Consider the following 26509-nt stretch of genomic DNA (forward strand, 5'->3'; position numbering starts at 1 on the left):
ATAAATAGATAAATAAATAAATAAATAAATAAATAAATAAATAGATCTATTTTTAAAACTCCTAGCTTCTCCACAAGCACACTGCTTCCTCTGCAGGCCCGTGAGTGGAGGAAGGGCCACCTCCTCTCTGCACACACTGCCCTCTCTTTGTGTCTCAGTTCTCTACCCGCGGAGACCCGCATGCATCCCGTGCCAGATGTCAGCTGCCCCCTCCCCCACCCGCCATGGCCCTTTCCTTCATGGATTCCATCTCTTCTGCTGGGCTTTCTCGTTTATGTCGTTGTCTTCAACCTGCCTTTCTACCAGCTCCTTCCGTCCTAGACCAAAAAAGCCCCAGCTCCCTCCATCTGCAGCCTGCTCTCCTCCCTCTGCCTGCTGCGCTTCTGGAGAATTCTCTACGCTCATGGTTTCAGCTTGCTCGCCTCCCAGGGGCTCCCCGGCATTGTCCCCTTCAAGGTACTCTGTGTGCTTCACACAGCTACGTTCGAAGGATACTTTCCCCTCCTCTCTCTTTGACCTGTGGCAACATTTGGGCTCACGATTGATTCCTTCTCTTACCTGAACATCTGTGACTCTTGAGCATCTAGCCCTACAGGTTTCCCAGGCATCTCAGACTTAAGCCGAACCCATTTCCTCTTCACACCTGTTCCTCCCCCCCACACACACACACTCTCCCGGGCAAGGGTTGTTATGCTCTACGGTGGTTGCCATAGACTCCTGGATCACCCCAGCTGCTCTGCCTACATCGTCTCTCACATCCGGTTGTTACACCGAGACCTCTGCCATCGAAATACCTTTTCTACACCTCACCAACCCCCTTCTCCCACCCCCACCCCCACCCCCCACCCGCTTCCCCTCTTCTTTTCCAACCACTTCCCGTGCGGTAACTCCGTGTTAGTAATAAGCTAGGAAAGTCGCAGGTGCCAGATTCCACAAGCACCTGTGCAAAATTGAACACCGTTCCCCACCTACCCAGGAAACTCGATTTCCAAATCTAAACTCTCGGCCTTCTTCCTGGCAGGTGAGTTCATCTAAACTCATTCCAGGGTCTCCTGTGATCTGTCTGTCGATCGAAAGTACATAAATATTATATTTTTTAAATATTTATTTATTTATTATTTATACAGTTAGCCAGAAGAGGGTACCAGACCTCATTACAGATGGTTGTGGGCCACCATGTGGTTGCTGGGAATTGAACTCAGGACCTTTGGAAGAGCAGGCAATGCTCTTAACCGCTGAGCCATCTCTCCAGCCCCCATAAATATTCTAGTTCAGAATTTCAGACCTGCGTCCCACCCGTCTTGCATTATGGGGTTCCCTCGACAGCTGCCCAAGGGAAAAGAGGAAGCAGATAGAAGGCCATGTGTGATTGGCTGTGGTATTTTGTGGGGAGGGGAGACCTATTATTATTCTAAGCAGCTAATACAGTTGGGCCCAGTGCAACCTCTGGAATATTGGGTGCAGCCAGTTGGCTCTCATAAGAGCAATTTCCTATCCTACAGGAAGGCCTGTATCCCTTGGAACCCCAGCCATCAATCTAGGATAACCCTTCTTTTTCTCAACCTTCCCCTGACCCTTTAATACAGTTCCTCGTGTTGTGGTGACCCCCAACCACAAAGTTATTTTCATTGCTATTTCAGAACTGGAATTTTGCTTCTGTTATGAATGTTAATGTAAATACTTTTGGACGTAGAGGTTTCCCAAAGGGGCCGTAACCCTCATGTTGAGAACCACTGCCCTAACACATCTCCTTCCACACTGTAGTGACCCTCATTGCCTCATAGATTCGAACACTTAGTCATCAGCCAGCCGGTAGACTGTTTGATAGGAGGTATGGTCTTGATGGAAGGAAGAGGCATGTCCTTGTTGGAGGAGGTGTATTGCTGAGAGTGGGCTTTGAGGTTTCAAAAACCCAAGCCAGTTTCTCTTTCTCTCTCTCTCCCTTCCTCCCTACCTTCCTCCCTCACTCCCCTCCCTCACTCCCCTCCCTCACATCCCTCTCTCTCTCCCTCCCTCCCTTGTTCCCTCCCTCCCTTCCTTCCTCCTTCCCTCCCTCCCTCCCTGTGGCCTATGGATCAGGATGTAAAGCTCTCAACCATTTCTCCACACCATGCCTGTCTGCACGCCAGCATGCTCCCTGCCGTGATAATAATGGGCTAACATTCTGAAATTGTAAGCAAGCTCCCAATTAAATGCTTTCTTCTATAAGGTTGCCTTGGTGTCTCTTTATAGCAATAGAACACTGACTAAGACATAGATCAACCATTTCTTCTCCCACCACTGAAGGGAAAAATAACCAATTCAGACTTACACATTTGTGCATATCAGTTTTATGGCACAAATTTAATCTCCAAGTTGAGAGGCAAAATGCTTTATGTTTAAATTTTGTAATATAGCCGGGCAGCGATGGCACATGTCTTTAATCCCAGCACTTGGAGGCAGAGGCAGGACACAGAGAAACCCTGTCCCTAAGAAAAAAAAGGAAGAAAGGAAGGAAAGACAAAGGAAAGAAAATTGTGTTATGGAGTCCGGCTCTCTGCCAATGGCAGACTCTCTTCCCAATAGCGTGCTTTACATTTGGTTGACAAGGGAGTTTGCAGAGTGGTGGCGGACCAGATACATGTGTGCACATTTACATATAGAAGATACAGGTTGGCAGTCCAGAGCCTGGGGAGAAGGATGAGTGGGAGAACACCTGTCAACACTTCCCATATCGTCCTGCTGCCTGCTCTTTCAAAATCACGATATCACCTGGGTAACTCACTTGCTTAAAGTTTCCCATTGCCTTTAAGATAAAATCTAACCTTTTAACCTTGACAGGTGAGTTAAGATCTACCCACAGGGAACTGAGGAGTTGGCTTAGTGGCTAAGAGCACTGTCCGCGCTTGCAGAGGACCTGGGTTCTGTTCTCAGAAACTGCATGGTGGCTTACAACCATCTGTAACTCCACTTCCAGGGGACCCAACCTCTTCTGGAGTCAAGCGCCAGGCACAAATGCAATGCACATGTAGAAAAAGACTCCTATATGAACAGTAAATAAGATTTTGAGACAGGGTCTCACTGTCTACCGCTGGCTGTCCTGGCACTTACTATGTAAGCCAGGCCTGGTTTTGAACTCACAATAAATAAATATCTTTAAAATAATCTGACCTTGGGAGCTGGAGAGATAGTTCGGTGATTAAGAGCACTGGAGGCTCTTCCAGAGGACCTGGTTCAATTCCCAGCACCCACAGGGCAGCTCACAACTGTGTTCCAGGGGATCGGACACCCTCACACCAATGCACATAAAAAAAGTTTAAATAAAATAAATAAAATAACCTGACCATAGATTACGTCCAGCTTCTCATTTCCCATATTTCCTGCCTCTTCAGTTCCATGTTCTCTCTGGCCTCTGGACTATCTCCACATTTCAAGAAGACTTTCTCCAGTTTTTACCCAATGGTGGCTAATTCCTGCATGTTCCCTGGGTGTCTGGTTGATGTGGGAGTGATTTCTTAATAATAAAGAAACTGCCTCGGCCCTCATAGGACAGAAAATTAGGTAGGCGGAGTAGACAGAAGAGAATTCTGGGAAAAAGAAGCTAAATGAGTGAGTCGCCATGATGCTCCCACTCCAGACAGACGCAGGTTAAGATCCTCTCTGGTAAGCCAGCTCATGGGCTACACAGAATATTAGAAATGGGTTAGAACAATATGTAAGAGCTAGCCAATAAGAAACTGGACCTAGCCGGGCCAGGCAGTGTTTGAAAGAATACAGTTTCCGTGTAATTATTTCTGGGTATAAGCTAGCCATGCGGGCGGCCGGGTGCCGGGGACGCAGCCCCGCCGCTCCTATTTCAACAGATGGCGCCCAGACGTGATGGGCTAAATCCACTTAAAAACCTGAGAAGGCTTAAAAATAAGGGAGAGAGAGTTTAACACAGATTTTTGCTGTTTTGTTGGTGGCGTGCTGTAGAGAGATTCCTGATTCAGCTACAACAGCAGAGAAAAAAAGCTGCGTCATTTTAAAGCGCGGCTTCATGGGGCTATGCTGCCAGCGTGAACTCTGGCTTTAAAGCATTTCAAGGCTTTTATGGGACTGGATGTTTCTGTTCCCACTTGGGATCGGAGGAGATTGCTCTGAGACCTGCCGATGGCTCAGCGTTCCCTGCCTACACCTGGGCAGATGGCGGAATCAGGCTTAGGCAGGCGGAAGAGCATGGCGGATTCCTGCTGCCATACAGAGACGCGTTTTCAGACTGCGCAGTGCTCTGCGTGTCAGATTTGGCTGTAACTTGGATAAAAAGAGTTTCTGTGCTGCACACTCAGTCTCAAAATTAAATTGCTGATTGCGGCTCCAATGTAAACTGCTGTTTGCCTGTAACTGTGCTCAGCTCAAAAGCACCAAATGACTCTGAGGCAGGAGCGGCTGCTCCTTGCTGAACTGTGCTGATCTCAGGCAGGAACTACCGTAATTACCTTAAAACCGTGCAGTTAAGGTTTAGACTGGGCAGGACACAGGCAGTACCGTATTACCTATACATGGTGCAACTTAAGTTTTTAAGAAATGCTTAACATTTTAAGAAATGCTCCTGGATAATAAAAAAAAAAATACAGATTCACAGTAAAACAGATTCAGACACCGTTGGATGAATGTACGTAGGCTTGGGGAAAAAAAGAGAATATAAAGAATAAAGTTAATGTCTTAAAAAGAAAAAGGGTAAAGTCTTTAAAGAGACAGAGTACAGAAGTACAGATAGTTATAGATTAAGAGAAATAAAGAAAAATAAGCCACGTAAAAATGAAAAATTCACAGAGAGTCTGGATTATGTACATTGTGTTTTCTTTAAAATTTTTGACTGTGAAGGAGCTAAGTACAAAGAGACATTTTATTATATGGGCTGCTAAGCTGAACCTGCACATATGTTCTAAAGGTATCTTGACTTCAAAATTTGGATCTAAGGATATGATGCTTTGGAGAGGGTCTTCTTTTGTTTCCACAGAGGATGTGACCCTATGGATTGCATCTATCCCGGTATGGTATGATAGACCACGCCCTCCTGAAAGGTTGCTGTGAACACCCTCAAAAAATTACTTCACTCAACTGCCAACCGAGATGAACCTGACACACAGGTTACACCCTAAATGATCTGATTAACAGTGCCCCCATTCAGCAGGAAGCAGTTTGGAGAGAAAAAACTACGCCCATGTTCCCAAATATTGTTTATAAATGTTCTTTTACATTTAAAGGGGGATATGATATAGATATGAATAATTTGCATTGGTATGGATTTTAAGGTCAATTTTGTTATATGTATATGTATTTTTGAACTTGATTAAGGTATTGTGATTATGTAGTTCACTTAAAATGTAATGTATAATTAGGAAATATAGGTTGTTAATGGATAATCATTGCTAATAGTTAAGCTTGTAGTCATGTTAGTTAGATTTTCTAGATATATAGAGATATATTTCAATTAGATAGGCATTCTTCATATCTTTCAAAGACTGCAGAATATGGCATTTAAAATATTTTAATAACTTAGGACTTTTCATGACAAGGAGACACGTCTGCTCCTGGCAGCACCAGCTACTTCAAGAGGAAGATGGGCATCGAAGAGGATCCTTATGGAGTTGGATAGTCATTTGGGCAAGAAACTGCTCTTGCCTGGACTGTTGCATAAACTGGACACAGAGAACCCTCAGAGAGAGGACTGCTGAACTTGCCTAAAGGTGAGATGGTCTTTCGGGGTTCCTGATTCATGAAAGAGTCTACAAGACATTCTACAGAACACAGCAGAAAGTGACTGAACTGTCTTTAAAATTTCCTGCTTCATGGAAATGTATCTGGATACCATGGGCCTGTAGGCCGAAGATGGATGCCCCAACGGTACAGAGGAACTTTGGGTGACTGTCCAGGCAGCGAGATGTCTCTGTCATTTCTAGAGTTTTCTTATTTCTTGTTTACTTAGATAATATTATATCCTTCTGGAGTCTTTGATGGAGTTGAAGAATAAATAGTTATAGTTTTCCTTAGTTATGATAAGAGATAAAATAGATATAAATATTGTAACTGTAATTCTTACTTGATAACTGTTTTGTTATATGTAATTTTACTATGCTAAAGTTAAAGCCTTTCTTTTTTGTTTAAACGGAAAAAGGGGAAATGATGTGGGAATGATTTCTTACTAATAAAGAAACTGCCTTGGCCCATTTTATTGGATAGAAAATTAGGTAGGCGGAGTATACAGAAGAGAATTCTGGGAGAAAGAAGGTTAGAGGAGGAGTCGCCATGATGCTCCCACTCCAGACAGATGCAGGTTAAGATCCTCTCTGGTAAGCCAGCTCATGGGCTACACAGAATATTAGAAATGGGTTAGAACAATATGTAAGAGCTAGCCAATAAGAAACTGGACCTAGCCGGGCCAGGCAGTGTTTGAAAGAATACAGTTTCCGTGTAATTATTTCTGGGTATAAGCTAGCCATGCGGGCGGCCGGGTGCCGGGGACGCAGCCCCGCCGCTCCTATATCAACATCTGGTTAGATGCCACCTCCCAGGAAGTTCTTTCTCACTCTGACAAGCGCGCCATCGCTGCATGTCTCCAAAAACGTCCTGTGTGAAGCATTTGTCATGCTATAGATGCTCGTGGGTAAGGCAGTGCTGCCTCCTAGCACGTAGCGCATACTCAGTGAATACTTGCTAAGCAATAAAGTAAGGAAATAAGAGTGCAAACCGGATGTTGCCTGGCCTCATGGCACATACGGTCCCCAACACATCCCCTCCCCAACAAATAAACATAATTAAAAAAAATAGTCAGCCTGGCAGTGGTGGCACACGCTTTTAATCCCAGCACTCAGGAGGCAGAGGTAGGTGGATCTCTGTGAGTTCGAGGCCAGCCTGGTCTACAGAGCTAGTTCCAGGACAGGCTCTAAAGCTACACATTGAAACCCCATCTTGAAAAGCAAACCAACAAAAAAATTAGCAAGATGGGCAATGCCATGCAAGCTCAATGAGGATGGAAGTAAGGCAGGCTGGTGATGACCGGTTGGAGAGGGAGCGAGTGCGAGCAACTAAGAGGGGTCAAGGGCCTGAAAGGTGGACTGGGGATGTGGCTCAGTAGTAGAGCAAGTCCCTATCACACTCAAGGCTCTGGGTTCAAACCTCAGCAGCAAAGTGGAGGAAAGGTGGAAAGAAAGAGAGAAGAACGGGAGAAGAGATGATTGGCTGAGTTTGTGTAAGAGAAAACCCTGGCACAGTCAGAAACAGATGCAGGGCAGCAGAGCGCCATGCCGGCTTCAACATGCAGGACGCAGCGCAGGGCAGCAGAGCGCCATGTCATGTCGGCTTCAATGCAGGACGCAGGGCAGCAGAGCATCATGCCGACTTCAATGTGCAGGGGCCAGGAGCCTACAGGATCCAGGACTTAACAGAAAAATAAACCCTGGGTGTCTTCCCCTCTGAAATGAGACAAAAACCAACTAACCAACCAGTGTCGTCTTTTAAGTATTTCTCAGCAGAGAGAAGCAGGAGGAAGAAAGTCAGACTGAAAATGTTGATTATCTTAGATTAAGCAAGAGGGGAAGTTGTACACAGAAGTAGAACAGTGCTTGAGGGAACTGGGAGAAACATAGAAAGGGAATTCTGGAGAATGTGGGGAGGGTGGGGGGTTTTCTGGGTGGATCTGGCGATGTAGCCTAGGCTGGTCTAGAACTCACAGCCCTCGCCTTGATTTCACTCCCAAGAGCTGGGATTGCAGGTGTGCGGCACCACGCCCAGTGTAAGGAGCAGCCTTGAACAAGCAGGAGTGAAAGCTAGAACAAGTAAGTCAGTTTACACTGGCATGAAGCCATGTGGGACTTTTTCCTCCGGCAGAATAGAGAGAGAAAGTGTAGTGGCCTTCGTTCAGAGGTGGAGTTTAGGAAGACGGGAGACAAGGAAAGAAGGCCACTGTCAGGATAATTACTGATAACATGATTAAAAGGAAAAGGGAGAACAAGCAAAGGGAGTGGATCCTTGAACTGCTGGAGGGCGGCGGAGCAGAGAAGGCGCTGCTCAGTGAAAAACGGACGCTCTGTGAGTCTGATAAAGCAATTCCAGAACCTTCTGGTATTTCCTCAACAGAGCAAAAAGGTAAATGTCCTTTTAAATCATTAACCTAACTGGCACTTAAGTCTGGGCAGACTCTGCGGGGTGGATGATAAGACTGTGTGCCCACTCCGAGGCTCGACCATTGCTGTCTGGATAAGCCCAATTCAGGCTCCCTCCTCCTGCCAGAGCAGGTCAGAGGTCCATGCCAGGACTGCCTCACTCTGGCTAACGACCACATTCCAGGAGGTAGCACTGTTGGTACCAGCTTCAGGCTCTTAGGGAGTCCTGCTCCGACCCTCCCCCACCACCACCACAGGAGACAGAGGCCAAGGAGATATTCTCAGAGCTCATAACTTCCTTCTAGACCTCACCAGGGTATTACTTCAGAATTCCTTGTTCAAATGTACCAAGACTAATCCCAGGACCTGCCTAGACTTCTTTCTCAGAGTAGACTACAATAGTACGATGTGTAATTGGCTCTAGGCTTGCCAGATGGAACCTACTGTCCAGACGTGGTGTGTGGCCTGGGGCATCCTCACAAAGGATGGGGAGAGAAGAGAGGAGCTTCAGATCGGGGTCCCGGCTCCCCCAAGACTCTACTTTCTGGTCCAGAACCAAGAGAAGTCCAAGAATTTTACATTCTAATCTGGTTGGCTCTCTAGGAAGACAGTTTTTAGCAAAGTAGGAAAAACTTCTTTAACAATTTCACTAGTAACCCCCACCCCCCATCCCCCCACCCCATTCCTGCAGTCAAGCATATGGATTATATCAACCCATTTGTCCCCTACTTTTGACCCTTGATGGGCCAACCTGACCCCCTCTTAAGGTCAAAAGTCATCTTGTGGCAAAGTCAAAACAAATTTATTCCCATTTTTATGTAAAACTTTGACCAGGTCTTGACCAAATTTCTGGAATTTTCCATGTTCCACACCCTATACCCTGACCTCCATCCATCCTGATAAGATGTTCTGTCAAATAATATTTGAAATATTTATCCAAATTCATACGTAACCAAAATTCTTCTGGAAATCCCCCAATCCTTGAAAACCCCCTAGTCTTGAAGGTTTGGGGGACTGTATAAACCCCACCACCTCCTATATTTGATGCTGTTTTCTCTAACTCCACTTTAGGGAGATAGCCCTGTCTGACAGAAAATAAAGCTTGTGTCATTTGCCCAAAGCATTTGACCCGTGGTCTTTACTTTCATGCGGCAGAGTCAACACTTTACAGACATTAAACAGGGACTGATCCTATAATGTATTGCTTACCTGCTAGGAAAAAAAAAAAAATTCCTTTAAGATGATCATTGTAGGTTTACCTGACATCAGTTGGGGTTCAATTGCATTTCAAGACAACAAAAAACAGAGATCCATTTAAAATCCTGTTTGGATTTCTGTATAGATTTAGTAGCTTAAGATTCTTTCCCCAGATTTTGTTATTTGGTGCCATTTGACAGTGTGTTTCTGTGTTTTATTAAGCTGCTCTGATTATATTTTAAGTTGCCTGTTTTTATCTCCCTATGACATTTATATTACACAGTCAAGCCATATATATATATATATATATATATATATATATATATATATGCCCCACTGGCCAAATACCAGAACATGTTCCCAGTATGTCCCTTTGGATCTCAACGCTCGCTTATGGCATCTTTTTACACGCTTCAGATGCTTCCTGACACACGCTGCCCAGTGCTGCGTTTGAGTGAGTCCTTCCCTGCAGGTTCCCGAGCCATCCTCCTTCATACTTCAAGGCATAGAATCAAGAGAGATCGACAGTTTTAGTGGCTGAACTGGGTGGAATAAAAGAGCGGGTTCTCCGGATGGCCCTACAGAATCCGCTGTCTTCGCTGTTCTTCACCTTGACCAGCCCTGCACTGCAGAGCAACCTCAAAATGGGAGAGGAGCTCTTGGGGGAACCTAAGCGAGGACTAATGCAGGAAAGTTCGCCAACGCATCTCAAAGTCCTCTTTGGCTGATATCAAATGGAGCCCAATTTCTAAAGAGCGAGAAAAGAGCAGGAATCTAAGATGGAGACTAACCTTCCCGACTGGGCTGTGTTTGGGTCACCAGTGAGGGACACCCGGTGAGGTCATGTTACATTTCTCCTTCTGGGTTTGTATTGCTGTGAAGTGTGCCTAGAGAAACAGAGCGGCAAGAGTCTAGTTAGCTTACTCTGTTACCCGCACGGCAAAGAATTATCCCATCCAAATGTCAATATTGGTAAGAGGTTGAGAAACGCAAGAATAAATAAACTGTTTCTAAATCTCCTTTCTGCCAGAACCAAATGAGGTTTTCCTTTCTTCCCATCTTTTAAGCACACAAAATCGTTTCTCTTCCCCTCAAAATCGCTCAGCTGTGGGCCTGAGTCTCCAGAACATCCCTTCCGCTTGTGGGCTCTGTGTTTCAGCTGCCTGACTTTATGGCACCTTCCTATCTGTGCATGCTTCCGCCACTTCTTTCCCTCAATTCTCCCACAGTATCCCCAGGCAAACACTAATCGATGCTCTATTTCTACACAGTTACCTTTTCTGAACCTTACACTCATCATGGAATCATAAATACATGTCCTGGGCTGGGCGGTGATAGCGCACGCCTTTAATCCCAGCACTTGGGAGGCAGAGGCAGGCAGATCTCTGTGAGTTCGAGGCCAGTGTGGTCTACAGAGCTAGTTCCAGGACAGCCAGGGCTACACAGAGAAACCCTGTCTCGAAAAAACAAACAAACAAAAAAAACCTGCTCCTTTGTTGTGGGGTTCTTCCACATAGCCTGCGTTCACTGTCCATACAAGTTATACCTACTTTTTAGATGTTGTAAATGTTGTTATGAACATTTATAGTTAAGTTTTATGCGGTCATATTTTTATTTCTTTGGGAATATAAACTTAAGAGAAGAGTTGTTGGGTCGTATGATAGCTAGATTTAGCCTTTGAGAAACTGACACCCTTTAGGACCGAGCCGATGTCTCAGTGGATAAAAGCACTTGCCAAGGAGCCTGGCAGTCTGAGTTCCATGGCCAGGACACACAAGAAGGTGGCAAGCTGTCCTCTGATCCCCACATACCTGATGTGGCACCTGCATACCCACATACAAATTAATAAGTATAATAAAAATAAAGTAACGGAAACTGCCCCCTTCTTTCCCACATAGCTGCACTCTTGCCATCTCTGCCAACAATGCATGAGGGGCCCTGTGACAGCATTAGTTTGAATAGGAATCTTCTCTCCCATCCCCCACACAAGTGTTTAAATTGTTTGAAAATAAAGCTCCCCACCACCCCTTCCCCACCACCCCGCTCTGAAACAGCACAGCCAAGGACTGAGAGCCTTGGAACTGCCGGCTAAGATAAATCCTTCCTCTTCTAGTTTATTCTCTCAGTTATTTTGGCCATGGCTATGCAAAAACTAATACAGCCCCAAGGTCCCCACTCCCTCATGACCCCTGTCACTATGTCTTGACTGTAGCCAAGGCAGAGGCTATCTCGCGGTGTCCCATCGCGGTTTCTATGGGCATTTTTCTGAAGGTTCCAGAGAGCGGGCGTCTTTTCCTGTGTTTACTGCTCATTTCTGTTGTCAACACAAATTCACCAGGAAAGGATACAAGGTAAAAAGGGAGGCTTAGTTTCAAATACGAGCAGTTCCCGAGCCAGGGAAATTCAGACTTCGGCACAAAATTAAAGCATGTTTCAAGGAACAAAATAAAAGGTTGGCTCATAGGCCGGGCGGTGGTGGCGCACGCCTTTAATCCCAGCACTCGGGAGGCAGAGGCAGGCGGATCTCTGTGAGTTCGAGACCAGCCTGGTCTAAAGAGCTAGTTCCAGGACAGGCTCCAAAGCCACAGAGAAACCCTGTCTCGAAAAACCAAAAAAAAAAAAAAGGTTGGCTCATGCTGAGGCCCACATTCTCGCCCCCCATCTGCTTATGCAAATTAGGCTGCAAACCCCAGGAAGTGCTCAGCCTCAAGGAGTTGAAGGGTCAGCACAGTTCATTGGCCAGATCCAGGAAGCCTCTCCGGTAGCTGTTTATTTGGGCAGCTGAAACAAGAACAAGCCCAGGCAAGACACTCAAGGTTGAGTTTGAATTTCACCAAGTATTGTGATCCCTCCGTCACTAAATGGCCACCAAGCTTCCTTCTGAACTCAGACCCAGGGAACACTGGCTGCTCTTCTTGGCGTTCTGGCTTTTTATTGAAGTTCACTGTGTGTCGTCTATAAATCTCTCTTCAGCTCTTCATCCATTTTCAAGCTGGGTGGTTTGCCTTTTTATGTTACTGAGTTCATATCTAAAAACGCACATAAACGCATGATTTGAACAGTTTCTACCATTCTATAAGTTTCTTGTTAGTATTATTTGAATAAAAAAAGTTTAAGGTTGGGAGTAGGCTGTTTGGTTGGTTTTTTGTTTGTTTTTTCCTTTTTGAGATAGGGTCTCCTACAGCCCAGACTGGCCCCAAACTCAATACACAGTCAAAGCTGGCTTCAAAGTCCCATCTGCCTACCTCCATCTTCCGGAGTCAGGGATCAAGACAGGGCCACTACACCCAGGAAGGTTTTTAATCTGATGATGTCTGTTGTTCCTTTTGGAGACTACAGCTCCCAACATCCTCCTAGACTACGGATACCAGCACGCGCAGGCGCAGGACACTTCTCCCAGACGCCCTTGCGTTCCCCGTTAAAAACAGGGGTCTCCACGAGCCCCCTCTCTCTCCCCTTCTACCCTCTTGTCTCTGCACAGCTGTACCTTACCTGTTGTTACCCCTCCCCCATTAAAGTGTACCCGCGTGGGACCGCCGCGTGTTTGTGTCTCCTTCCTAACCCCGCACCGTCGTGTGTCTTGCGTTCTGTCTCTACCCTCCACTCACCCGCAAAAAAAAAAGAATAACAATGTCTACCTTATGCTGTCTTTGTTTCCCCTGCTTTGGCATCTAAGAGACCACGTGAACCAAGATTGTGGTATTCTCTCCCAAGCGTTCATCATCTGAGGCTCAGCCTGGCCTCTGATTCACTTTGTGCTCCTTTTTGTTTCCTGTGGAATAAAAGTCTTTGCATATGGACTTAGTCCTGCCGCCTGCTGCTCTTTACCTGACGATTTGTTCTGCCACCCATGTTACAAGTGACCGTAAAAGGCAGTGTGGGATGAGTTTCAGAAAACTACGTCTTTCATTTCTACAATGTTTAAAGAAGTACCTCAACGTCCTAGCTCAAGTTACGGTAACCCTTTTGACTAAATAAAAATGTTCAGAATAGAAACCACTTCAAGGCTCTCTTGTTTCCTCAAATCCAGTTAGAAAATTCTACTTATATCTAGATGTGGTTTTTCACCAGGACAGACCATGAAAGTCAATAAGCTGCAAAACTGAGTGTGTGCATAAGGCTTCCCTAGTTGATGTGTGTGCATGTTTGTGTGCATGTATGTGCTCATTTACCTTGAGTTCTACCACTGAGCTATGCCCCCATCTCCAGCCTTAACTTGTTATAAAACTTATAGAAATTGAATTTCTATATTCTAGTATTTCTATATCTGTAGTATTTCAGCCTAGAATGCTATTTTTTTATTTATTATTTATTTATTTAATTGTGTGTATGTCGGCACATGAGTACAGGTACCTGAGGAGACAAGAGGCGTTCAACCCCTCTGGAGCTTGAGTTACAGGTGGTTGTAAGCCAGCTGATAAGGAAGCTCTTGGGACCTCTGCGAGAGCAGTAGACTCCCTTAACCATTGAGTCATCTCTCCGGACCCGAGAATGTGTTTCTTGACTCAAAGATCTCTTTCCAGCACTTTGGCAGGTGAGTAGGAGAAATAAAACATACGACTCTAATCTCACAGGTGGAGTACAAGGGTTATCTCCTCAAATAAGATAAGGCTCAGGATGGGAACATGGATGTTGGTTTTATTTGTTAAGTTTGTTGATTTTCGGCAATGCTGGGAGTTGTTCCCAGGGCCTCTGGCGTACCAGAGAAGGACTCTACCACGGGGCTGAAGCACCAAGGTCCTCTGCCTGGATGGGACCTTGTTCTGGATTGAGGGGTTTTTTTGTTTGTTTGTTTGTTTTTTGTTTTTTTTTTTTTGTAAACTGATTGATTCCCATTCTAGATCTATTTTTAATTTAATTACTTTAAATTCCATTCTGACTTGAGTACTCATATCTAATTTCTCTTTATACTTATGAGCAATAGCTAATGGTGTTTTGACATTTATACCGTAAATATTTTCTGTTGTTTGGAGTGCTGTAACATTCTCCTTCAAATGTGTGCAGACATGGAACTTGGCAGTGATGGAAGCTGATTAATGGATGTGTCGGTTGTTATCAAGGCCCAGTTATTAAAGTCTACTTTAGAGTAATTTATTAACTCTCCTATTTAAAAACAAAAGTCCTTTATCAACTTCTACTTCCCAGATGAGATAGGGACACTATTGACGGGAGGTAATCACCTATGTACTTTAGCTGCTGAACCATGGGGCCAAGTAGGACCTGGTTTGAAATTTGTTCAAGTTGATGAGGGTGGGGAGAAGGGACCTTTGAATCTTGTTACCTTTGCGATACTGTCTCCTTACATTTCATAAAGTCTACGTTGTCTCTGTTCCAAATCCTTCAAAATCCTTCTGGGATGCCAACATCCCAGAAGCCCCCTCGGCTTGCAGCTTTGCCAAGCCCAATTCTAGGAAGAGACAAGCTGGGACACTCTCCTCCTTGGGGGCCTGCCTTTCTAACATGGGCCAAATTCCCAGGCTGAGTGAGTCCAGAAGCTGGGCCTGTGTCTTCACAAGTACCCTGAATAACGATATGACTTCACTCCGGGGAAGGGTCACAGGGCGTTGCTACCATTCAAATTCTAGTATACACCCTAAACTTTTTAAATCAAATGGATTCATGTCCTAGCCAAAAAGGAGTGGCGCTCAGTCATGGCCCAAAAGCATGAGCCTGTTACAACATCCTCGCATTTTCTCAGGGCAGAGTGAATAGGTGGATTCTAGTGTAATTATCTTTGTGTAGCTGAAAGTTAAATGACTGATGATATTATTTAAATATCTATTTAAATACCTTCCTCTTGTTACACTTAGTTTTGAACCACATGCTACTAGCAAATGGGCTACTAGTTTTCCTAGTAGATTAGAATCTGAACGGGATTCTGAACATGAAAAATGAGCCTTGCTCCGATAGGTACCTTCTCCAGGGACCATGAGAGAGTTGTTCCGTTTACTCCAGCTCTTCACACGATCTGCTGTTATAAGACCTGGAATAATATAGGCCTTGCCCTGAAGAGTATAGATACTAAATAATAAAGAGAGTACCTGTGGTGCTTGTCACTGTGTGTGTGTGTGTGTATGTGTGTGTGTGCAGGTTCTAGAGGTCAATTTCAAGTGTTATTTCTCAAGTGCTTATCTACTTTATTTTTTAAGACAGGGTCTCTTATTGATTTAGAACTCACTAAATTGGCTAGTCAATAAACCCCAAGGATCGCTTGGTCTCTCTCTGCCTTTCCAGCACTAGGATTACAAGTGTGTGTGTGTGTGTCTTTGAGTCTATGTATGTGTTGTGTGTGTGTGTCTGTGAGTCGATGTATGTGTATGTGTGTGTGTGTGTGTGTCTCTGTGTGCAGGTCTGTGAGTCTGTGTGTGTGTGTGTATAAGTGAGTGAGTATGAGTGAGTGTGTGTGTATGAGTGAGCGTGTGTGTGTCTGTGTGAGGGTCTGTGAGTCTATGTATGGGTGTGTAAGTGTGGTGTGTGTGTGTGTCTGTTCTAAGGCTTGAACTCAGATTTTCATGCTTACTGGCCAAGATTTTACTGACTGAACCATCTCCTTAGCTCTAGTCTCCAAATTTTAACATCCATGTACATCATCTGACAAGGTCATGTTACAACACAGGCTGTAATTTGATAGGGCCTGAGGTCTGAGATCTTACAACACTATCCCTGGAGTGCCGATGTTGCCAGTGGGAGTCGTGCCTAGAAAAGAAGGCGTGAGCAGACCAGAAGGCATTAAACCAGGACCTGCAAACACACCAGAGGTCAGGTTCCCGGTCTAGATGGACTTTTTCTAACATCCACTCCAATTGTGTACCCCCAAGCGTCAGTAAGTCCTCTTCAGCCATCATGCAATTTTTCTTTGGGCTTCTGATTCTCGGTGCTCATGTTTGCTACTTTGGGCACTGTTTTCTATGGGAAAGCTGGGTATAAGAGCCTTAGGCTGGCAAGTTTTTGTTTCCAGTCTTTCACCAATCTACTTTGATCCATGGAAGTCTTGGCTGGGGACAATGTCATAATGGGCTGGGATCATAAACTAGACTTGTGCCACTAGTGAAGGGTTTTGGTAAAATAAGCAACTCAGGAAGATGTTCCAAAAGGAAAGGATAGGGAATGCTACCAGAATAGGGAGTCTTCCTGTGGCAGGGCAAGATGGTGCACAGGTGCCTCCATCTTGTTTTCTTGCTAAGGCCATTTTAGGTTTGACTAGAATTTTATCTTCTTGGTAAGAATCCCCATGGAAAATCAGCCAACTCTATTCTAGGAATCCAAGGTCAAGATGGCCCAGCTAACTTACCTTAGCTTCTCTTAAACTGCTTGCTTGTGCAGAAACCCCCTCCCAGCTAACTGCTCATCTCGGCTTTTGTTAAACTGCTTGCTTTTCCAAACTTCCCCTGAAGCTGCCAATGGAGATACCAGGTTGTGGTTTTTACCTTCAAAACACTGGCCGCTTTCTCTAAACATTGGCACTACACTTGGGTCCTGGATACATGAGTAGTCTCAGCCAGCTGGAATAAAGACTTTCAGTTGGCTCTCCACTGTGTTTGCGTGGTCCTCTCTGGAGGGTTCCCTATTGTACTTAATGAGTCCCACGGGTGGAAAGAACTGTGGGGCACGTAGGGAAAAGTAAAGGCACCTGTGCTGCTTACCCGTGAAGAGAGCACAAACCGTGTTCTGAGACTTGCTATTGAGTGGCAGCAGAAGCCAGCAGATCTGGTGGCATGCAAGGCTGTATGGCACATCAGGCAAAGTCAGGCTCATTTTCTCCTGAAACAATGATGGCCCTAGATGGTAGAATTTCAAGTGCTAGTTCCCTTTTCCGGAGATTCCTGGAATCAACCACCAGCTACTAGCTAGCTACCCATCAGCTTGTGGGCTGCACTCACCTCACAACTGCCATTGGATACCAGTTACCATGTGCTCCAGGAACCGCAAGAAGGGCAGGAAAGAGCAGAAGTCAGAGGCCGTCCTTAAGCTTCCTGTTCAGATCACATGGTTACACTCTAGAAGTCATGGAGCTGTCTACAGAGCCACTGTGGACATCACTGCCACTTATGGCCAATGGCGTTGGTAGGAGTGGAGGCCCAGAAAACCCCATTTGACATAGCAAGCACATCAGCAGCTGCTGTGACCCCCACAGCTAGGGAAAACCCCTCTCATCTTCCTTTGGCCTTCCAACTCTCCCATCATTCCATCTGGCTGGCAAAATCCCATCTAGAATTCTCTAGGCAGGGCAGCCTAAGAACAACAGTGTTCTTGTCTTAACTGCAAATCACTTTGCACTGACGTAGAACATCCGCACATCCACATGTTCAAGCCATAGTCAGGGAGATTCACGAATTTTCATAAAACAAGCACACCCCTATGTAGCCAGCACCTAGCAAGGGGATAAACACTCTCAGAAAACCAGAAGCCACTGCTTATTCCTAAGCCTTATCTCTCCTCAAATCACTTAAGGGGCTGGGGTAGCTGAGTGGTAGAAACAAGGCCCCGGATTTGATCTCTACTACCCAGCAACAAGCAATCTAATCAATGATGCAAAGGTGAGCCGAATAAATAGTGCTCAAAAAGAAGTGCTAATGGTCAGTAAATATATACACAAGAAGTTCAACGTCCTCAGTCAACCAAACAACACTGAGATCCCATTTCACCCCAGTCAGAATGGCTGTCCTCCAGAGAACAAACAGCAGATGCTGGAAAGGATAGAGGAGGTGAGTCCTTAAACATGGTTGGTAGGAAAATAATTATTCCAGCCATTATGGAGGTTTCCAAAACAAAGCAGAGACTCTGTTATATTATCCAGCTGGTCAGTTCCTTCAGATACCCAAAGGAGGCTGGGTCCAAATGTCACAGAAAGACCTGTGCACCCACGTAATCGCAACATTATTTCACAACCGTCACGTTGTGAAATCAGCCTGGGTGTCCATCAACAGATGAGTGGATGAAGAGAAATGCGATCACCTGGCATGGTGGCGCATGCCTTAAATCCCAGCGCTTGGGGGGCAGAGGCAGGCGGATCTCTGTGAGTTTGAGGCCAACCTGGCGGTCTACAAAGTGAATTCCAAGACAGCAAGGGCTGTTACATAGAGAAACCCTATTTCCAAAAAGAAAGGAAGGAAGGAAGAAAGGAAGGAAGAAAAAGAAGGAAAAAGAAAATGAAGAAAGAAAGAAAGAAAGAAAGAAAGAAAGAAAGAAAGAAAGAAAAAATGGGATCTATACATTCAATGGAGTATTATTCCCAAAAACAAATCATATCATTTACAGGAAAAGGGTAGAACTGGGAGTCATCACGTTATATGAAAAAAGCCGGGCTCAGAAAGACGCATGCAACATTTCTCTCGTATGAAGAATCTATGAAAGCAGAATGGGAATCACGTGAGGGAAAGGAAAGGAACCTGTGAGAAGGAAGGGGATAGAAGACAACAGAGGGGATGAAAATGATCGACGTACATTACATACGTGTGTGAAAAGCGTGGTGGAGCCGCCATCCTGTACGATTAACACGTACTGGCAAGCATGATGGACAGCTGGACTCTGGAGTTCCCAGGCCATAGGCTGATCTTGCCTACTTGAGACCCGTAAGTGAAATGGTACAATACAGAACACACCTTTGCCTGACTGACGTTTCTCACCCAACATCCTGTTGGCCAAATGTGCCCATGCTGCCTTGTGGGAGGCTGGTTTTGTGAGCTCTAGGTCAGTAGAAGAACTTGTTTTCAGCGTGAGTGATGCTAGGTTTCATCCACTAAATCATAAAAAAATGTGTAAAGTAAGAAGATTTGTTCCCAGTGGATCTTAGCAGTTTCAGAATAGATTTTTTTTCTTCCCTCTTCTTAAGTCTTTACATTTCGTGTAAAGAAACTCCATGGAGTTGAGAGTGTAGCTCAGCTGGTTAGCAGAAACAAAGCCTAGGGTTTTTCACCAGCACCACATAAGCTGGGCGTGGTGGTCAACGCCAGTAACCCCAACACCCAAGAGCTGGAGACGGAGAAGACTTTCAAGGTCATTCCTGGCTACGTAGCTAGTGGGAGGTCAGCCTGAGGTACTCGGAAACCTATTTCAAAAAGAAACAGAAAGAGGGATGCGGGCGGGAGGGAGGGAAGGAGGGAGGGAGGGAGGGAGGGAGGGAGGGAGGGAGGGAGGGAGGGGAAATGCTACTTTGTCGCTCCCCTTCCGGCTGTTCAGTTGACAGATTCGCTGCTTTCTTGCTTTGGAACTCCTATCAAGTAAATTAAGAGCCGCCGAACATGAGCGATGTGGCATCCTGGATTCAGAGTCACTAGTCTGGCCACTAGTAACTAACCCACCGGCAAGCTGTGTGACATGCTTCCCATCCCAGAAGCAGCGGAGTGGGACACTGAGATTGTAGCAAGCTGTTCAGAATGCCGTGCGATTTTAAGTTTACATATTACTCATTTTTGGAATTTCCCGTTAAGAATATTTGAACCAGGGCCAGCAACACGGTTCAGTGGGTAAAGGAACTTGTGCCAAGCCTGATGCCCTGAGTTAGATCCCCAGATCCCTCATGGTCAAGGGAGAAAATTGGCCCATGGAACACGCAGTGCATAAATACAAGTAATTTAAAACCACATTGTGGATTTGGTTCCTGTTTTTCTCATCTCTAATAAGAAGACTGTTTTGTTTTTGTTTGTTTGTTTGTTTGTTTATTTGTTTGTTTTCCATATAGTATTTTGTCTGCAGGCCAGAAAAGGGAACCTGATCAAATTACAGATGGTTGTAAGCCACCATGTGGTTGCTGGGAATTGACTCAGGACCTCTGGAAGAGCCACCAGTGCTCTTACCCTGAGTGGATTCTCCAGCCCCAAGGAGGATACTTTTTCATATGCTTCTTGGCCACTGGATGTCATCGTCTCTGAAACACTGTTGCATTTGTTTTGATTGATTATCCACCAGTGTGCCGAGCTTTTCTTGTTCTCTGATTCATTCATTTCACCTACATCTACCTTGGGAAATTGTTGCCAGCTTCTGTGACATGGAGGGAACTCTCTTGTTCTCTGATTAAACTCTTTACTGCTGTGCTGTTCACACTTAACGTCCGGCTGGTGTTGACGTTCACGTACTGGGAAAAGCAGGGAGTTCACCACTGAGTTTTCCAGTTGCTGCTGCAGCTATCAGACTGGCGTAGTGAGTGCCGGTGAGCGTTTGGACGAGGCGGCTTAGCCCTGGCGTTCATCCCAAGCACTGCAGGCAGAAATGAGACTCCCAGGCAAACTGCCAGCCCCCTGGACTCCTTTTCAAATACCTACTGTCTCCAATGGGGCAGTTCTCCACTTTCAGCTCTCTCTCCCAGCAATTGCTCTGCCTCTGCTTTCTCACCTGGCCTCTTGGGATGTCACCGCTGTCATCCAGCCCAGCCTGGAGTCCTAACAGGAACAGACCCCTCAGATAAATTGAAAGAAGGCCAGGGTGAGGTCTGTTGTTAATCGCGGGTGTTAGAATACTTTCAGAGTGTGGCTTTGGCTCGGGGAGTCTTGCTCAGTAACAGAGGGTTGGCTTACTCTGGGCAAGGCCTTGACTTCGACTCTTAGGATCAAAAGAGAAGGGGGGGGAATAAGAGGGGTGGGAGAGGAGGGGGAAAGGTCTTAGAGCTTAATCAGAGAAAGCAAGTACAAGGCTGGAGGAAAAGTTGGCCATCACACCCTAAAAAGGCTTCTGGAAGAGGGAGGTTCTTATGAGTTTACAATGATATAGCAAAGACTGGTGGACAAGGTAAACTTCGGGACCCCTTTGTGAGGAGGGCCCTCTATCATGTCTGGGTCGTCTCCAGAGGTTTGACCACCTGCACGGCTCCTAAGATCTTGCCAATTCTGGTTTTCCAAACACTTTACTGATTACTCTATAGGCATTGTCTTACTTAAGCCACATAATAACCCTATATTACGGGTGTTCTCACTGCCTATGTTTTATAGATGGGGACCTGGAGGTTAGGTGACACACCCAAGGCCTTGTGTCTCATAAGTGGTGAAGCACCTTTGGCTGTGGATTAACTTCTTGACTCTTGTGTGAATGTTCACTAATAATCCATCAGGACGCTCCTGCTCCGCCTGGCAGATCTTACACAAACCGCCTATTATCATCTCAAAGAATTCATCTCTGTAAGAAGAGCCCATTGCGCCAAGGCACGCCAGTCATCTCTGTAAATCCCCTTACTCACTACACGGAACTACGGTTTCTTGGCGCCGGCTCTGTGCCCAGCAGCAGTACTGATGATCATTGTAGAGATCAAAAGAAATACAAGGGTGTCCACCTTACCAGTCGTCACCCACAGAGGTTAAATTATTGAGGAGAAGCTGGGTCCTCCAGTCACTAGCCTGTGGACTTGACCTTCAGGATTCAGACTGACGAAAAGTTCATTTTGTTCTTGGTGTGCCTGACTTCTGTGTTATCCCCGAGAAACAGTTTCCTCCTATGCTCATTTGAAGGTTTCTGCGCTCAGAAGGATCCAGGTTCACCATCGCTAGCTTCAGCTGTCCTTAAGACTCAGTTTCCCTGCTGCGTGCCAGGCTTCTCTGAAGATGGAATTTCAGAGAAGTGGAAAATGCCATTTCAGAGTAAATACAGTTTTTCTTAAAATTAGTTAATTTATTTTATGTGTATTTGTGTTTTGCCTACACATATATGCTGGGTGTCCTCAGAGACAGAAGAGGATGTCAGAACCCCTGAAACTAGTTACAAATGGTTAGGAACCAAACCTGGGTCCTCAGGGAGGGCAGGCAGTGCTCTTAACAACTGAACATGTAATTCTAGTAGACTTTAGGGAGAAACCTGGCAGCTAACCCCTGGATATGTTTTTATAGAAAAAAAATCTGTCTGTGTCTCCAAACAGCAATTTTGAGATTTTGAGACACAATCTGATACAGCACTCGATAAGAACCATGGTGCTTGCCTTGCACAGCTCAGGGGACTTCACTCTTGCAAGCCTGGCTACCCTAACATGGACCTTCTGCTCGTCTTCCTCTTCTTTACTCTTGGAGACCTTCTAGTTCTAAACTCAAACAGTATCTGCCTTTAGCCCCTCTGAGGCACACAGCAATCTGGTGAGCATTCCAGTTATCTTACTTTGAAAAATCTAGAATCCCCTGGAAATGAATCTGTAACTGGCTGAGAGTAAGAAAGCCTACCATTGGAACTGGTGCTACTGACACCGTGCATCTGGGGTTCCTGAGACTGAGTGTATGCCAAGAGAGGGAAAAGGAGAACATTCTCTCTGTGGCAGGAAGGTCCGGGGAGGGGAGAGCACTCACTCAAGCAAACCCTGGACTTTGTAACCTCCATCTGCTATGACTTTGTCACCTGTAGAATGCTGTCACACACCGTCACTATGGCAGGCTGTAAGAACACACGACGTGACGTGACTGTGGCTTACAGACGTCAGAGCTGCAGAACACCACAGCTCTTGAAACTTTGTTTTTACGTTTTGGTTTTTTTGGTTTTTGGTTTTGGTTTTGGTTTTTGGTTTTTGGTTTTTCTAGGCAAAGTTTCTCTATAACTTTGGAGCCTGTCCTGGAACTTATTCTGCAGACCAGGCTGGCCTTGAACTCTGCCTCCCAAGTGCTGGGATTAAGGTGTGCACCACCACCACCCAGCTGATTTTAGGTTTCTTTAGCTTTTCAATGTAGAAAACACATGGACCAGTCATGGTGACCACATTACATTCTAAATCCTTTTGTATCACAATGGTTGTAGTGTGAACAGTAGCAATAAAAACAGGGCAGGGGTGGCTTGAATCCTGTGTGCTGTACGCTTCTAGGCTTCTGATAGCCGGGAGATCCTCAAATCATACAGGGAATGTTCCCAGGTCTTGGCAACCCATGGGAAACTTGCTGCCCAAATAGATGTCCACACAAGATCATAAAAACAAACAAACAAACAAACAAACAAACAAACAAACAAAAAACCAGTCACATGGACTGGCCATGTGGGCATGTACCTCTGTAGTCGAGTGTGAGGCCCTTGCCTCTATTCCTTCCCAGCACCTTTTATTTTGTTTGCCATACAGGGATCTAACAGAGCCTTGTGCGCTATAGGTATAGGTCCATCATTGAGCAAACACCCTCAGTCCTCCCTCTGCAGATTTTACTAACTTCTGTGAGCTCCCACAAATCAACCCTTAAGGTAAAAACTTAGTACGGCTTTGTCTTAAGAGATAAGGTGAATTCCAATATGAAAATAATTGAATAGACACCACATTCCAATTCTCCTTCAGTAGAAACTTCAGGCTGAATCCCACTTGTTGACAAAAAGAGAGATAGAAAGGAAGGGATGTGTATGGAGTCAGGAAGGGTGGGGAGAGGAAGCCGAGGGTGACTCATGGCAGCCTTTGAGAGGAGGATTAGGCTTCCACCCCCACAGCCTGATGCTGTCAACTCCCACTTTGGAAAATAAAGCTGATCTTGACACGAAAGCAGTTTACAGTGGCTCAACCAAGAAAAGGAACTGGGTTTATGGTTAGCATCCAGATTGCAGTTTAAATGTAAGAACACGCCTGGCTAAGCAGAGCCGCCAGCTTAGGTGGTGTGCAGTGAGTGCGCAGAGGAAGAAAACGGGGGCGTACGTGTGCTGTGGAATATTACCCTGCCTTAAAGGGGAACGGCAAAATGAACAGCGCCGGGAGACGTCGTGTTAAGTGAATTAAACTAGACATAGAAAGCCAAGGACCACATGTTCTCTGTTAAACACGGGTGCTAAGGAGTAGATTGGAATGTAGAACAGTGTTTGCTGGGGGAGGGTGGAGGCAGGGTGAATAGAATCAAGCTGGATCGATTAATGCACTCGGTGTTCATCAGGAAATATCACCCCACACCTCATTAACAAGCACACTTTATAAATGCATTTAAAATGAAGGGGAAAAAAATGAAAAAGAGCGTGCAAGAATTGTAAGTGCACAGAGGCCTTAAGAAGGCGCCTACCGGAGAGGTGTCTCAGTCTCAGTCTCAGGGCTTTCCTGGGATGTGTGAGCAGGTGCTCAGTACCGAGGGTGAAGGGTGGGGACAAGAACACCTGTTGCCTCATTGTTATTGCTCTGTCCTCCGGAAGCAATTAAGGCAGTCATGAGGGAAATCATGCAAGCTGTGTTCATCACACAGAAAGCATAAAGCAACCTGAGTCCACCAGGAGTTCCACAAACACATCCTCCTGAGCATACGCTCTTTATATTTAAAATATCCCAAATATTTGTGCTGGGATAAGATGTCACAGATGTCTGAAAGGCAAACATGGGAACCCATGTGTATGCACATGGTTTTGTTCTGATAAAGTAAATAAATGTGTGAATGTGTGTGTGTGTGTGTGTGTGTGTGTGTGTGTGTGTACTTCCAGAAGCTCCTAAAGAATTTGGTCACGGTGGTGTGTATCTCTAAGCCCAGCACTCAGGAGACAGTTTCTGAGGAAGGGTTCTGAGTTTGCAATCTGGGCTATATACCTAGTGAGTCCCAGGCTAGTGAGACCCAGCATTGCAAGATCCTGTCTCAAAGATAAAAAAAAAAAAAAATCAAAAACTTAAAAAGCTCTTGAAGGGCTACAAGTTCAAGATGATGGACTGAGTTCATGCTTTTAGTCTCCCCGTTTCCCAAGCCCTCTGAAATAATCTAAAACCCACACATACAGAGCCCCCAAGAGCACGGTTGGTAGAAGTCATGAGGGGACTCTCCTCTTCTTCCGTCTCTGGCTCTGAGTCTTTCCTGCTTCTTCGAAGTGGGGGGGATACTGGGAACTGAGACGGGAGAATTTTTTTCCTGCTTTTTGTACTGTGAGAGTCTCTCCTTCCTGGTACTGGTAATGCTCCAAGACCCCGGGGTGAAACTTCAGCCAGAACAAACATTGTGTTATTTCTACAAATGCATAAATTGGATGCTTTTCTATCTTAGTTACTTAACATAGTTTAATTTGTAAATTAGGCTAGAAAGGATTAGCGGTGATAATGTAATCAGACAAAAAAAAAAAAGAACTGTAGCAATACATTGTAATGAAGTTAGTTTTAAGACTCATGAATTTCTGGACTTTTTCACTTAGTGCTTTTGGGCATTTGTTGACCAACGGTAGCAGAAACCTCAGAAAATAAAATCACAGATGAGGGGGGGAAACACTATATTTGGACTTTTTTCATTAGTACTGTGAATTTTTGTGAGCAGTTGCTAAAGCCTAGGTTAGCCCACATCTGTAATATCAGAACTTTGGAGATGGACGCAGAAGGAGCTAAAGTGTGAGTCTGGACTTGATTAAGAAGCAAGGTCCAAGCCAACCCAGGCTGCATAGTAAGATTACCCCTCAAAGGAAAGAAGCAAAAGAAGGAGACAGGTGGGGGTGGGGGAGACGAGGGTGTTCACCTGTAACCAAGGCACTCCAGAGGCGGAGGCAGGAGGATCTCAAGGGGAAGGCTAGCCTATGGTATATATAGTGAGACCCTGTCTAAAGGGAGGAGGAGGAGGAGAAAAAGGAGGAGGAGCTGGGCAGGGGAGAGAAAGAGGAAGAGGGAAAAGAAGAGAAGGCAAAGGGAAGGGGAGGGCAAGGAGAAAAGACTATGAAGGTCAGATACAAAAGAAATAGTTCATTGGCGTGAATTCGCTTTTCATTTAGCTTAACTAGAATTCGCCTAAACTTGAGAAGGATGGAAGGCGATTGAAAAGTATTTTTACAAATGGGGTGGGGGAGAAGTAGGGGAAGGGAGAAAGAGGGAGAGAGAACTTCTATTTTATGCCGTGTCTTTCATTCTTTCTTTACTCATTCACCCCGAGGGCGGAACCTATGGCCTCACACATGCTGGGGCGACTGCTGCACCCCAGATTTGCCTATAACTCTTCCAGAAAACCTGTCTTCCACCAGGCCTGGCTCGGAGGGGATAGTTAAACAGTGTGCTGATTTCTGTCTCCAATTAACCCAAACTAAATCTGGAAGAGAAAGTGCAAACTTGATCCATGCTGGTCCCGTGTGCTTTTTATGTGCTGAACACCTGTCACTCTGAGTGACTTGAGTGTTAGCAAAGCCTTTTGCTCTTTTTTGTTAAAACTTCAATGACATAGCATATGCCCCGTTAGTTATGCAAAGACCATGCAATGTTCTCTTCCAAGGCGATGGTTAAAGGTATTTTCCAAAGTCATTCTTTTAAAAAACATTTATTGCCTTTCAATTTTGGTGTGTGTGTGTGTGTGTGTGTGTGTGTGTGTGTGTGAGAG

General features: G+C 45.4%; 2 long non-coding RNA genes across 2 annotated transcripts in view; one reads left to right on the forward strand and one right to left on the reverse strand.

Annotated features, from left to right (window-relative positions):
* LOC126487193 (uncharacterized) overlaps positions 1 to 26509 on the reverse strand; it is a 48793-nt gene that overhangs the window by 17862 nt on the left and 4422 nt on the right. Inside the window, exons 2-3 of the long non-coding RNA XR_007588312.1 lie at positions 19476 to 20519; positions 18768 to 19371 (exon numbers count right to left, since the gene is read on the reverse strand). This is a non-coding gene — a long non-coding RNA (uncharacterized lncRNA). The remainder of the gene's footprint in view (positions 1 to 18767; positions 19372 to 19475; positions 20520 to 26509) is intronic.
* LOC126487196 (uncharacterized) lies at positions 6520 to 19624 on the forward strand. Its single transcript, XR_007588313.1, has 3 exons — positions 6520 to 8109; positions 9741 to 19359; positions 19503 to 19624. It is a non-coding gene; the product is annotated as an uncharacterized lncRNA (long non-coding RNA).

The sequence above is a fragment of the Alexandromys fortis genome, unplaced genomic scaffold, assembly GCF_014885135.2.
Source record: "Alexandromys fortis isolate MF-2015 unplaced genomic scaffold, M_Fortis_MF-2015_v1.1 scaffold_8_1_9099942, whole genome shotgun sequence".
Classification (NCBI taxonomy): Eukaryota; Metazoa; Chordata; class Mammalia; order Rodentia; family Cricetidae; genus Alexandromys; species Alexandromys fortis.